The following is a 14,836-nucleotide window of genomic DNA, read 5'->3' as shown; positions in this document are numbered from 1 at the left end:
GATACGAGTACTTCTCTGTGCCAAAAGACCCTCGTTAACAGCCATCTGGAGGGTGTGAACGACACATGACAGGCTGGGGAGTCCCGCATACGAGGCAGTGCGCGCGAATGGCTCTAGGTCGGCTTGGAAAGGCTCGGGGCGAAGGTGGCTCGCGGCTGCAGCTTTACAGCGCTCCCCGCCCGGACCTCGCCGCATCGTGACGGGGCTCCCTATTCCCGGTGTGACTGTCGACCGGGGCGGACTGTCCTCAGTGCGCCCCAATCGTGTCGTGCCGCGGCCCGCGTAAAAGGCTCCAGGGGTCTGTGGCGATGTTGGGCACCCACCCGACCCGTCTTGAAACGCGAACCAAGGAGTCTAACGCACGAGCGAGTCAGAGGGTGCAAGCAAAACCCTGTGGCACAATGTAAGCCAGGACTGGCGTGCGCCGGCTGAGGTGGGATCCCCGTCTCGCCCGCACCCTCGGGGAGGTGGAGCATGAGGTCCCGAAAGATGGTGACGAGAGGTTAACGTCGCGCAGCTGTAAAGTGATATCGATTGGTGCCGTTGTATCGGAGCCGGGGCTTAGCTCAATGCAGCAGAAAAGCCATCGCGGTTTGATTTGATTTGATTTGAAAGTTTTCTGGGGGATGACCCCAGACACCCCCAGCCTCCCTTTTATTAAAGCAACAAAACAGGAGAATTAAATGTGGACTCTTAAATATCAGATCTCTGTCATCTAAAGCTCTACTAGTAAATGATTTAATATCAGATAATCACATTGATTTATTTTGTCTTACTGAAACCTGGCTGTGTCAGGAAGAATATGTCAGCCTAAACGAATCCACTCCCCCGAGTCATATTAATACTCACATTCCTCGAGACACCGGCCGAGGAGGTGGAGTTGCAGCCATCTTCGACTCAAGCCTATTAATAAACCCTAAAACTAAACTAAATTATAACTCATTTGAAAGCCTTGTTCTTAGTCTTTCACACCCAACCTGGAAAGCACTACAGCCAATTTTATTTGTTATAGTGTACCGCGCTCCAGGCCCATATTCTGAATTTCTATCTGAATTCTCAGAGTTTCTATCAAGCTTAGTCCTGAAAACAGATAAAGTCATTATAGTAGGTGATTTTAATATTCATGCGGACGTTGATAATGATAGCCTCAGTACTGCGTTTATCTCTTTATTAGATTCAATTGGTTTCTCGCAGAACGTGCATAAACCCACTCACCGCTTTAACCACACCCTCGACCTTGTTATGTCATATGGCGTTGAAATTGAACATTTAATTGTTTTTCCACAGAACTCTCTTTTATCAGACCATTATTTAATCACTTTTGAATTCTTATTACTAGACTATACACCATCAGATAAAAGTGTGTACACTAGATGTCTATCCGATAGTGTTGTAGCTAAATTTAAGGAAGTGATTCCATCAGCATTAAATTCAATACCATGTCTCAATATAACAGAGGACTCGTATGTTAATTTTAGCCCTACCCAAATTGATCATCTTGTAGATAGTGCTACAGACTCACTGTGAGTCACACTTGATTCTGTTGCCTCTCTAAAAAAGAAGTTAGTAAAACAAAGGAAGTCAGCTCCATGGTATAACCCTCAAACACGCAAATTAAAGCAAGCATCGAGGAAACTGGAAAGGATATGGCGTTCCACCAAACAGGAAGAATCTCATTTAGTCTGGCAAGATAGTCTTAAAACATATAGGAAGGCTCTCTGTGATGCCAGAGCAGCCCATTACTCATCATTAATAGAGAAAAATAAGAACAACCCTAGGTTTCTATTCAGCACTGTAGCCAGGCTGACAGAAAGTCACAGCTCTATTGAGCCATGTATTCCTACAACCCTCAGTAGTAGTGACTTCATGAGTTTCTTTAATGATAAAATCATAACTATTAGAGACAAAATTAATCACCTCCTACCGTCAACTGGTACCAATTTATCCTCAAACTTAGGAACCTTAGAAACAGCTGTACAACCTGATATATATTTAGACTGCTTTTCTCCTATCAATCTCCACAAATTAACCTCACTGATCTCCTCATCTAAATCATCTACCTGTCTCCTAGACCCTATTCCAACTAGACTGCTTAAAGAAGTTTTACCTCTAGTTAGCACCTCTTTACTGGATATGATCAATGTGTCTTTACTAACAGGCTATGTACCACAGTCCTTTAAAGTAGCTGTAATTAAACCTCTTCTTAAAAAGCCCACTCTTGATCCAGAGGTCCTAGCCAACTATAGATCTATATCTAACCTTCCCTTTACCTCCAAAATACTCGAGAAAGTAGTTGCCAGTCAGCTGTGTGACTTTCTACAGAACAATCATTTATTCGAAGATTATCAGTCAGGATTTAGAGTGCACCATAGCACAGAGACAGCACTAGTGAAAATTACAAATGACCTTCTAATGGCATCGGACAAAGGACTTGTCTCTGTACTTGTCTTGCTAGATCTCAGTGCTGCTTTCGACACCATTGATCATGACATCCTATTACAAAGACTGGAACATTTAATTGGCATTAAAGGAACTGCACTAAGTTGGTTTAAGTCCTATTTATCAGATCGATCTCAGTTTGTACATGTTAACAATGAGTCCTCCATGTACGCCAAAGTTAGTCACGGAGTTCCACAGGGTTCTGTACTTGGACCAATTCTATTTACCTTATATATGCTTCCCTTAGGCAATGTTATTAGAAAACACTCCATAAACTTTCATTGTTATGCAGATGATACCCAATTATATCTATCAATCAAGCCAGACGAAACAAACCAGTTAACTAAACTTCAAGCATGCCTTAAGGACATAAAAACCTGGATGACCTGCAATTTCCTGATGTTAAACTCAGACAAAACTGAAGTTATTGTACTAGGCCCTGAGCACCTCCGAAACAAATTATCTAATGATATAGTTACTTTAGATGGCATTGCCCTGGCCTCCAGCACCACCGTAAGGAATCTGGGAGTTGTCTTCGACCAGGATATGTCCTTTAACTCTCACATAAAACAAACCTCACGGACTGCCTTCTTTCATCTACGTAACATTGCGAAGATCAGGCACATCCTGTGTCAAAATGATGCAGAAAAATTAGTCCATGCATTTGTTACCTCTAGACTCGATTACTGTAATTCCTTATTATCAGGCTGCTCCAATAAGTCTCTTAAGACTCTCCAGTCGATCCAGAATGCTGCAGCACGTGTACTGACTAGAACTAGAAAAAGAGATCATATTACGCCTGTATTAGCTTCTCTGCACTGGCTGCCTGTAAAATCCAGAATAGATTTTAAAATCGTCCTCCTCACCTACAAAGCGCTAAACGGTCAGGCCCCATCATATCTTAAAGAGCTCATAGTACCCTACTACCCCACTAGAGCACTGCGCTCACAGAATGCAGGGTTACCTGAGGTTCCTAGAGTCTCCAAAAGTAGAATGGGAGCCAGAGCCTTCAGCTATCAAGCTCCTCTTCTCTGGAACCAGCTCCCAGTTTCAGTCCGGGAGGCAGACACCGTCTCTACATTTAAGAGTAGGCTAAAGACTTTCCTCTTTGATAACGCTTATACTTAAGCTGCTATAGGCATAGACTGCCGGGGGACTTCCTATGACACACTGTCATAAGGAACTTCCTATGACACACTGAGCTCCCCTCTCCTTCTGTATATACTCATGTCCCATGTCCATGTTGTTACTAACCTCATTCCTTCCCGGGAGTCCTTGTGCCTCCTTGTCTCGCAGCTAACCGTGGAGCGGGGTCACACCTGGAGTGAGGTCATACCTGGAGCGGGATTACACCGGGAGCGAGGTTATACCTGGAGCGGGATCACACCGGGAGCGAGGTTATACCTGGAGCAGGGGTACACTTGGAGCAGGGTTTCACCTGGATCTTGGTGTCTGCTTGACACCAACTGCTACCATCCCTAATTAACTACGTCTGTACGAGGGACTACCAATGCTAACAAGGGATTTCCAACATCTAGTGACAATGTGGCAGCCTGGAGAATAACACTTCTCAATCACTGCCAAAGACATCAAGAGCTCCCAGCAAGCATGCTGATGCTGCAGGAACCAACGCATGGGCATCGATCGCAGGGACGTCCCACACCAACATACATGGACGTACTGAGGAGAGATGCTGGACAGTGCTGGCTTTCCGATAGTTGTATTATCACTCTTTCCATCCACCACTATTGGTTTTGTGTTATCAGTCCTACTTGTATTAGCTATTACAACTGCTAGACTGCTATTGTGGCTGCTTCTCTATCTCTCTCTCTCTATCTATCTCTCTCTCTCTCTCTCTCTCTCTCTCTCTCTCACTCTATCTATCTATCCCCCCAGCCGGTCTCGGCAGATGGCCGCCCGCCCTGCGCCCGGTTCTGCTCCAGGTTTCTTCCCAGTAATCGGGGAGTTTTTCCTGGCCACAGTGCGCTTGGTGGATCCTGTTGTGTCTCTAAACTATGGTGTACGGTCATAGACCTGCTCTATATATAAAGCGTCTTGAGATAACTTCTGTTGTGATTTGACGCTATACAAAAATAAATTGATTTGATTTGATTTGATTTGATCGTGGTGGCGTGGTGCAAGCCGTTGGAAATAACGTGTTTCAGAGCGCAATGGTGCCGTTGTTGCGTTGTTTCTGAAAAGGCCTTCAGGGAGTGAGAGACGGAGAGAGAAATGGAGAGAGCTAACTGAAAGAAATACTCAAGCAGGGGCAAAAAAAATGAATAAAAACTGATGAATATGAGTTTAGATTCACACAAGTTCACGCCAGAGGGGCGAATTATTCAGTTTTCTTTCTGGAGAATTAAAGGTTAAATTAAAAGGTTAACATAAAAATGCTGTTGCAATGTACTTATTATTTTGTTATTTTCACTCTTTAAAAGTCACCGGAATGCAGGAAACAAAGTCTCTGGATGCAAAGTTTTCTGGGGGATGACCCCAGTCACCCCCAGCCTCCCTTTTATTAAAGTCTCAAGGTTGGCAAGTATGGCATTGTGGTTATATACTTGTGAGGACATGCAGGAGCAAACAGTTCATGTTCGGTGTCAAACTTGACACCGAACATGTACTGAGCTGGGAGGTATTTGTCCAGAGACGTCTGCAAATACCTTAGTAACCATAGTAACCGTCCTACCATGTATCATCACCCATGTGGAGATTGGTTTACAACACTGTCAGACAGTCGGCTGCTGATATACGAGGTGACGGATCCAGCTAACAGGTCTGCTCTTGCCCATTATGGGCAGGATATGGGCTGGAGGTTTGACTGGTCCCACAGTCCTGGCCCTGATTCCACTGTGTTTCTGCTGCCCACTGCTGACCTTTCAAGCTGCCCCAAATGTTTTGTGCGTTTCTCCCATATGGACCCACCACAGGCCAGTATTTAGTGTGTTTATCTGGCCACCCCACATTCTGCAATGGTGGTACAGCTCCTGTGTGGGTTTGTGTGGGCAAGCCTAAACAGTGAACCAGCAGAGGCCCATTGTTTGCTGGGAAACAGGGATGCTAATTAAGATAGCCGACCGTTAACCGATCAATAACCGACTCAGTTTTGAAGCTAGAGTGAAGATAGTTGTGTCACATTAAACTAAAAAACCTAGAAGTACCAACCATGTCATACTAACTTCTCGAGAAGGAGGCTAAATAACGCTCCAAACTTACGCTAAATTTTAACGAGGAAAACCTGGAATAGCCATTTTAAAGAGTTATCCCTTGACCTCTGACCTCAAGATATGTGAATGTAAATGGGTTCTATGGGTACCCACGAGTCTCCCTTTTATAGACATGCCCACTCTATGATAATCACATGCAGTTTGGGGGCAAGTCATAGTCAAGCCAGCACACTGACACACTGACAGCTGTTGTTGTCTGTCGGACTGCAGTTTGCCATGTTATGATCTGAGCATATTTTTTATGCTAAATGCAGTACCTGTGAGGGTTTCTGGACAATATTTGTCATTGTTTTGTGTTGTTAATTGATTTCCAATAATACATATATACATACATTTGCATAAAGCAGCATATTTGCCCACTACCATGTTGATAAGAGTATTACTTGCCAAATTAAGGTACATTTTCAACAGATAAAAATGTGCGATTAATTTGCGATTAATCGCGATTAAACATTTGAATCGATTGACAGCCCTACACTTTAACCATTATTATAATTAAACTTAATACCAATATGAAGCTTAAATTTAGCTCTAAAGCAGAGAGAAGTGATTCCTTATTGTTTCTACCCAAATGGAGACATTGGTCCTCAGAAGAATAGACGACTTGCACACACTGACACAAGCAGAGCATGAACAAAATGACAGCTTAGCAGAAAAAAAAAAGTGATGAAAAGCCTAATACAGGCGGAAGCGGAGAAAATCTCCTAAGATATGGGCTTAGGTGGGATGAAGAATGCTGGAAATGAGAGCAGGCATTACACAACCGTGAGCTGATGGGAGATGAAAATGTATCGATTGTTTTGCCTGTTGACCAGATTAAATCTCGGGGGTTGTGCATCGTAGTTATTAAAAGAGTCTGTACTTGTTTCACATGAGCATAAAATCAATAACCATTTCAGGCAAGCACTGTTAACATATCCTTTTCTTTTGAAGCCACAATTCCCCTGGAGAATTTGTTCAATGCCTTAATGTTGGTTCTCGTTCAGTTGAAGTGTTTTTTGCAGGCCTGATCATATCAGAAGGCGTATTTGTCGTAGACTTTGAATCAACTGCATAGTCTGAATGCGAGAATAACATGAATGATTGATGAATGAGAATCTGTGAAGTGGGTGCTTGAGTCGTCCTTTGCTCAAGAATGGACAGGCAGACTCGGCAGTAGACTGACAGTGAGAGTGCCAGTGTCTACTTTATTAAGGCACATCTGGCAGTAGTAGTAGGTGGTACGATAATGTCACTCAGCTCCCCGCAAAGTTTTTGGCAGCACATTAAAGCAGCAAACATTCTTTCCCCAAAAAAACTGTGATTGTAAAGTCTGTCCTGTTCCTGGAATCATTCTGTCATAATGGAGCAGAATCCTGCTGGAAACATCATTTGACAACGTCTCCTTTCTAGTCAGCAACAATGTTGAGGTACTTGTAATGTTATTAACGGTGTACATTTGGCACTATGGGGCTCTAAAATGTCAACACCAACTTGCCCGTCATTAAGGTCGGACAGTATCATGGCATTTAATTTGTTTTTTTTAAGACATGAATTATAAAATATGGAGGACGGAACATGCCAAAATCAAAAAATAAATAAATAAATAACTCGCTAAATAAATAAATGTCATTAAATGTAGCAAAATGTGAACAATAAATGTAGCCATTAATTAATTGATAAAATGTGACAAATTTATATTTATGTTTTAATTTGCTTTTTGATTTATTTATTTTTGTATTAATTCCCTTATTTATCTACTACTTTATTTATTTATGCCTTTATTTTTATTTTATATTTTTAAATTTATTTATTGATCTTTGAATTTATTTATTTTTTTGTATTTATTATTTATTTATTTTTAAATGTATGTATTTTGCTACATTTATTGACATATTAATTTATTTATCGAGTAATTTATTTGTGTATTAATTTATTTTATTATTTTGGCAGTTTGTCCTCCATAATAACATAATTTGTCCCATTTTGGCAAATACATACCCAATCTGACTGTTGAAATCCTTTCAGACCTATTTTCATACATCCAACTAAGATTTTACAAGTTTTTTTAATCCGTTAGGTTCCGGCTTTGATGAAAACCACAGCACTGAATCAACATAGTTAAAAGCAATAAACAAACTCCTTCATGCACCCGATGCAAGTGATCTTTAATAATTATTTTTCTCTTAAATATCAGCACAGCGTTTGTTATCATCGTAATTATCAGTTTTTAAGGAGTTTGGTTAATTCTGTTCTTTATCACTGACAGATGTCTCAGTAGATAATTCATTACCCATTTCAAATATAATCCCATGTGGGATTCCCAAGGGTCCAATTTTGGGTCCCTTACTTTTCCCTATGCTATCACAAAAAATAGCAAGTATATACTAAGTCTGGGTAAATAAAAACAGAGCAATCAACTTGACATGAATGTCTTCAGGACATTAAATGTTGGATGGCACACAACCTTCTGCATAATAATGAAAATATAACTATTTTAACTACTGAATAAATAAGGTAGTCTGAAGGAGATGTTTTCTCACAGCAATATAGATTATTAGAGAGAGAAATATGACCTGTTTAACTTCCTAACAGTAGCTCTTTTTTAATCAAAGCAAATATTTAAATAAAAATAAAACCATTTATTTCCTAATCATTTGAATTGTGTGTTTTTATGCAAAGAACCACTATAGATGACAATAACAAAGTGAAATGATAACGTTTATAATTTAGTGAAGTGAAAGCAGCGCTCTGTTTATTTAAATGTGAAATTGCAATAAAAATATTTTTATAGTAATATATCAATTATTAAAATCGATGAATAATCCTGATAAATAATCCTGATAATCATTTTGGCCATGATCTTGCAGCCCTAGCAGCTTTGGCTCAGGATGTAAAGCAGGTCATCAAATGATCTGAAGATTGCTGGTTCAATCCCCGTCTCCTCTAGTCCACATAGTACTGTATAGAGGGTCCTTGGGCGAGACACTGAACCCCAAATTGCTCCTGAAGGCTGAGCCATCGATGTGTGAATGAGCATTAGTTTACATTCTGATGAGCAGGTGGCAGCTTGTATGGCAGCCATCAGTGTATGAATGTGTGAATGGATAAATGTGGACATGTGAAGTGCTTTGAGTGGCACTATATGCAAGTCCATTTACCATCTATGACCGCTCCGCTAGGCACACACACTCTATCTTAGGCAAATGTGTAGCTTCATTACAGTTTCATTGCATGAAGCTGCACACTCATACATGGTTTATTTAGCTGGGCAGACACTGTACGGATTTAGCATGATTTTAACCCCCGAATCGGTCACCTCCATCTAATTTCAGAATCATGCTGAATTTCTGCCTGTTCGGGTTGTCATTTGATGTGCAGTTTTGAGGGAGGGCACGACTCCTGATTAACTGCCTGAGCGATCAACAATCTGGCTGTCGGGCCAATCGGTTGGATTTCTGGAATATCTGAAGTTTTGGTCAGCTGTCAGATTGAGCCAGTCCCACAGTCCAATTGCCCAAATGGCTGGCTAAAACCTGACCTAAATGAAACTGTACTGTGATATAATATACTGAACTTATTGGCTGCATCTTCCAGTTCCTGCTCCATATACAGACGTAGGCAAAATCGTTGGTACCCTTCCGTTAAAGAAAGAAAAACCCACAATGGTCACTGAAATAACTTGAAACTGACAAAAGTAATAATAAATAAAAATTCACTGAAAATTAACTAATGAAAATCAGATATTGTTTTGGAATTATGGTTCAGCAGAATCATTTAAAAAAACAAACTAATGAAACTGGCCTAGACAAAAATGATGGTAACATTAACTTAATATTTTGTTGCACAACCTTTTGAGGCAATCACTGCAATCGAGTGATTTCTGTAACTCTCAATGAGACTTCTGCACCTGTTGACAGGTATGTTGGCCCACTCCTCGTGAGCAAACTGCTCCAGCTGTCTCAGGTTTGAAGGGTGCCTTCTCCAGACAGCATGTTTCAGCTCCTTCCACAGATGTTCAATAGGATTTAGATCAGGGCTCATAGAAGGCCACTTCAGAATAGTCCAATGTTTTGTTCTTAGCCATTCTTGGTTGTTTTTAGCTGTGTTTTGGTCATTATCCTGTTTGAGGACCCATGACCTGCAACTGAGACCAAGCTTTCTGACAGTGGGCAGCACATTTCGCTCCAGAATGCCTTGATAGTCTTGAGATTTCATTGCACCCTGCACAGATTCAAGACACCCTGTGCCAGATGCAACAAAGCAGCCCCATAACATAACCGAGCCTCCTCCATGTTTCACATTAGGTACAGTGTTCTTTTCATTGGATGCTTCATTTTTGCGTCTGTGAACATAGAGCTGATGTGACTTGCCAAAAAGCTCCAGTTTTGTCTCATCTGTCCAAAGGACATTCTCCCAGAAGCTTTGTGGCTTGTCAATATGCATTTTGGAAAATTCCAGTCTCGCTTTTTTTATGATTTGGTGTCCTCCTGGGTCGTCTTCCATTAAGTCCACTTTGGCTCAAACAGTGACGGATGGTGCGATCTGACACTGATGTACCTTGACCTTAGAGTTCACCTCTAATCTCTTTGGAAGTTGTTCTAGGCTCTTTGGTTACCATTGGTATTATCCGTCTCTTCAATATGTCATCAATTTTCCTCTTGCAGCCACGTCCAGGGAGGTTGGCTACAGTCCCATGGACCTTAAACTTCTGAATAATATGTGCAGCTGTAGTCACAGGAACATCAAGCTGCTTGGAGATGGTCTTATAGCCTTTACCTTTAACATGAAGGTCTATAATGTTCTTTCTGATCTCCTGAGACAACTCTCTCCTTAGCTTTCTGTGGTCCATGTTCAGTGTGGTACACACCATGATACCAAACAGCACAGTGACTACTTTTTCACCCTTTAAACAGGCAGACTGACTGATTACAAGTTTGAAGATACCTGTGATGCTATTTACAGGACACACCTTAGTTTAACATGTCCCTATGGTCACATTATTTTACATCTTTTCTAGGGGTACCATCATTTTTTGTCCAGGTCAGTTTCATTAGTTTGTTTTTTAAAATGATTCTGTTGAACCACAATTCAAAACAATGTCTGATTTTCATTAGTTCATTTTCAGTAAATTTTTATTTATTATTACTTTTGTCAGTTTCCAGTTATTTCAGTGACCATTGTGGGTTTTTCTCTCTTTAACGGAAGGGTACCAACAACTTTGCCTACGTCTGTATATATAAACTGGAAAAACAAAGTTCGGAAATTGTGTTTGGTGGATTATTTCTCTGTTGTTACAATGCTAATTGGCATTGCATTTTACATCGTTGGAAAGCCTGTTTATTTACCTTCGCAATGATGTCCACCTTGTAAGGATCATGCATTTGTGGGATGAGCAGCACAGCTGATTATGTGGGGAGCGCCCAAGAAAATTTGCCAAAATGCTCCGTCAATGGTAAACAGTGTATTCTCCTGTGGTATTGACTCTTGTTTTGAGTTGTTTGGTGGATTGGATGATTGAACTCTCTATCAGTAACAAGGAACAAACAAGACATATTGGCAATTTTACACTTTATTCATTTAATACAATATGTCAGGAGCCTCAGTAGCGGTGGAAGATCCATACGCAGCCACAACAGCCTGGCACCTCCTCCTCATGCTGGTCACCAACCTGGTCACACGTTGCTGTGGGATGGCGTTCCATTCCTCAACCACGATTGGTTGCAGGTCAGCCAGCGTGGTTTTGTTGGTCACTCTAACACGTACAGCACGCCCAAGCTGATCCCACAAGTGTGAATTGGGTTGAGGTGTGGACTCTTGGCAGGCCGTTCCATTCTCTCTACTCCCACATTGTGGAGGTAGTCTGTGATAACCCTGGCTCTGTGGGGCCGAGCGTTGTCATTCTTTGAAGATGAAGTTAGGATCCCAGATTGTGGAGATGGGATCGCCACTGGCTGCAGAATCTCATCCCGATATCTCACTGCATTGAGATGGCCTTCAATGATGACAAGCCTTGTTTTGCCAGAGAGGGAGATGCCGACCACCAAAAGCTGTTACTCCATCGGTGCAACAATCAGCATAGCGTTCTCCACGTCGTCTCCATACTTTGACCCTGCCATCCAATTTTCGCAGACAGAACCTGGACTCATCACTGAACATGACAGTCCCCCACATGTTCAGGTTCCATTGTCTGTGTTGTCGACACCAGCGCAAACCGGCCTGACGGTGAAGGGCAGTCATTGCAGGCTTTTCCTGGTAGCCTTATGAGAATACACTGTTTACCATTGGCAGAGAATTTTGGCAAATTTTTCTTGGGTGCTACCCACATAATCAGCTGTGCTGCTCATCCCACAAATGCATGATCCTTACAAGTTGGACATCATTGCGAAGGTAAATAAACAGGCTTTCCAACAATGTAAATACAATGACCATTAGTATTGTAACAACAGATAAATAATCCACCAAACACAAGTTTCCGAACTTTGTTTTTCCAGTATATATATACATATATATATATTTTTTTTAATTTTCAGTTCATGGTATAATTGCCCAATGCTGCAGCCTCATGTAGCCTAATGCTGCCTTTCTCTCTTTTGGGCAACATTGTTTTCAGAAGCGGTTGTCTTGAAGGTCCCATATTATTAAAAGTGAGATTTCCATGTCTTTATATTATAAAGCAGGTTTAAGTGCTTTATAAATACTGTTTAAACTATCAAAACGCTCAATAAACGGAGAAAAACACACAGCCCGTATTCAGAAACTCGGCATTTGAAACAAGCTGTCAGGATTTTCGTCCATTTGTGATGTCCACAAATATACAATATTTAGACCCTTTACGCAGATTTAAACTTAAACATTCTAAATGTGTCCCTGTTTATTACTGGTTGCAGTGTATGTGAATGACATCGGCTGACAGGAAGTACAAATGGAACCAAGCTGTTGACTAGCAACACAATTCTGTTGCAATTCGTCGCAATTCCGTCGGAATGCCCTAAAACGGAGTCGTTTCAGACAGAGGGTAAATACAGGTATATTCAGGCCAACAGTGTGGGGAAAATAAAGTTTTTTTTTTTAACATTGCAGCATGTAAACATGTTCTAGTAGAAACACAAAATTACCAAATATGATCCTGAAAATGAGCACGATATGGAACCTTTAAATAATAAACTTTATTGGAATTGTCAACGGACAAAACCAATCGGGGGTTCAATGCTTACATTCAGCATGAGCAATCACAGTGTGAGCATAAAGTCGCAGGTCCTGGCTGTGCACAAAAGCTGATACAAATGTAGTGTGAGTTATAACAACATCCGAAGTTATTAAAGCATGCAGTATCAACTCAGCTTTAGATAATTCTTCTCTCATATATTCAAGCCCCAGGTATGCAAGAGAGTGGTCATTGGCATCCTTTGGGGAGGATCATCAAAGTCCATTTCTTTTCGGTCCAAGAAATATTTACAGCATACAAATGCATAAACCAATTGTATTTTTAAATTAATGTTTGTGTACAGCGTTTAAAAAATTAGATACAATATTTTAATTACTTAGCTTTAGAGATTGCTGGTAGGTGTATAAATGAACTATGGAGGGAGCTAGGCTAGCAGCTTCCCATGTTTCCAATCATTATGCTAAGCTAAACTACATTTCCCTCACAAATTAGGGGTATTTTCTTTTTAATTTATAAGGGACATGTACTGTTTTTATACTTCTGCTGAATATAATCTAATCAATCTTATTTCCATATATGTATTTTGTATATACAGTTCCCTTTCTTATCACCTTATTTTGAAAACCGGACGTAGTCAAACGTGTATACTTCCTCTAACTCTCCAAGGTGGTCTCTAGCTCTCCCGTCAGCTCCGTCCTCTTTATACATCCATGGTCAGCTCCATCGGGGTCGTTTGAATGCATTTAACATAATGTCAGTATATAGGTGCTCTACAGTTGTAGCGTCGGCCCATTTGACCACGGAGATGAGAGCGAAGGCCGGCTCGACCGTACGTTACCGCAATATAATAACGTTTCCTGTCCATGACAGTGTTAGCATGCAGCATTAGCCGGGATGTCTAGCTCTGCTTTTCCCGGCAATGTGTGAAACCCAAAGTGTTTCCATCCTTTACTGGATGTGTAGTGTTCACCGCGCTGGATTTAACATGTGGAGGATGCAGGTCGTATCCACGCCGACCCTCTGCCGTTTCGGCTCGCTGGTGGCCTCCGCGTTTTGTTTTAGTTGACGGATACGGAACGGAAGACGACGTCACTCTACTCAGACTACAACAATAAAAGCACTCCGTACAGACTAAAATGAAGCAAATATATCGATTCTGGCATTAAAAAAAATCAATTTCAAAATCGTAAAAAAAATATCACAATACATAGGTGTATCGATTTTTTTCTCACACCCCTGCTAAAAACCCATTAAAAAAAAACATTGACTTACAGACGAGGCAACCAGAAGTGCAAAAATTCTAACTAATTTCTGGGTTTTAGGACTCATTCCTGCACCACTCCATGGCAGCATGTACTGTACCTGAGATTTGCTGTAAATTAATGTAAATCACAGCCTATTATTTGCCTGCATTCCTACATTCAGACCCAGCTCTGCCCTGATGTAGTGTGCTATACAACGACCGAGACAGGCAATAAACTGCATTAGGTTCTACAATGTGATGGATCTGCTTTAGCCCTATAATGGCCCTCATACCCTCACATCCCTCTCTTACAGCTAACTATAGACGCTTCTTGTGTGTGTGTGTCACAATCCCACGACGCCGTCTCTTCCTTTGATGCTTAAACCAGCATTTAGCAACAAACACAATATTCGAAGCCACTTAAATCACTCATCTTACCCATTCCAACAACTTCCCACCGACAGGGACTGAACCTGTAGTCCCTGTTGGGCATGCATTATGTTTTATTTATACTTGACTCACTGTCTGAAGGAGTGTGTACGTCTCCCCAGGGTAATGCATATGTTGTGGGCTTAACAAGTGATCCAGAAAGACAAGGCTTCTTCATCACGAGGAGACCAAACGCATGCAGAGCTATCTACCTATATGCAGAGAGAGGGACACATTTACCACTAAGGATGCACTAATGCACAGTCGGTCCCGGAGGAGCTTCTATATCCGACGGCCGCTGCCTCCTCAGCGCTTGCTGTTTTCATTGGCTCATCACATCCCATCACA

The sequence above is a fragment of the Sebastes umbrosus genome, chromosome 15 (assembly GCF_015220745.1).
Source record: "Sebastes umbrosus isolate fSebUmb1 chromosome 15, fSebUmb1.pri, whole genome shotgun sequence".
NCBI classification, from domain to species: Eukaryota; Metazoa; Chordata; class Actinopteri; order Perciformes; family Sebastidae; genus Sebastes; species Sebastes umbrosus.
This window is presented reverse-complemented; position numbering follows the sequence as displayed.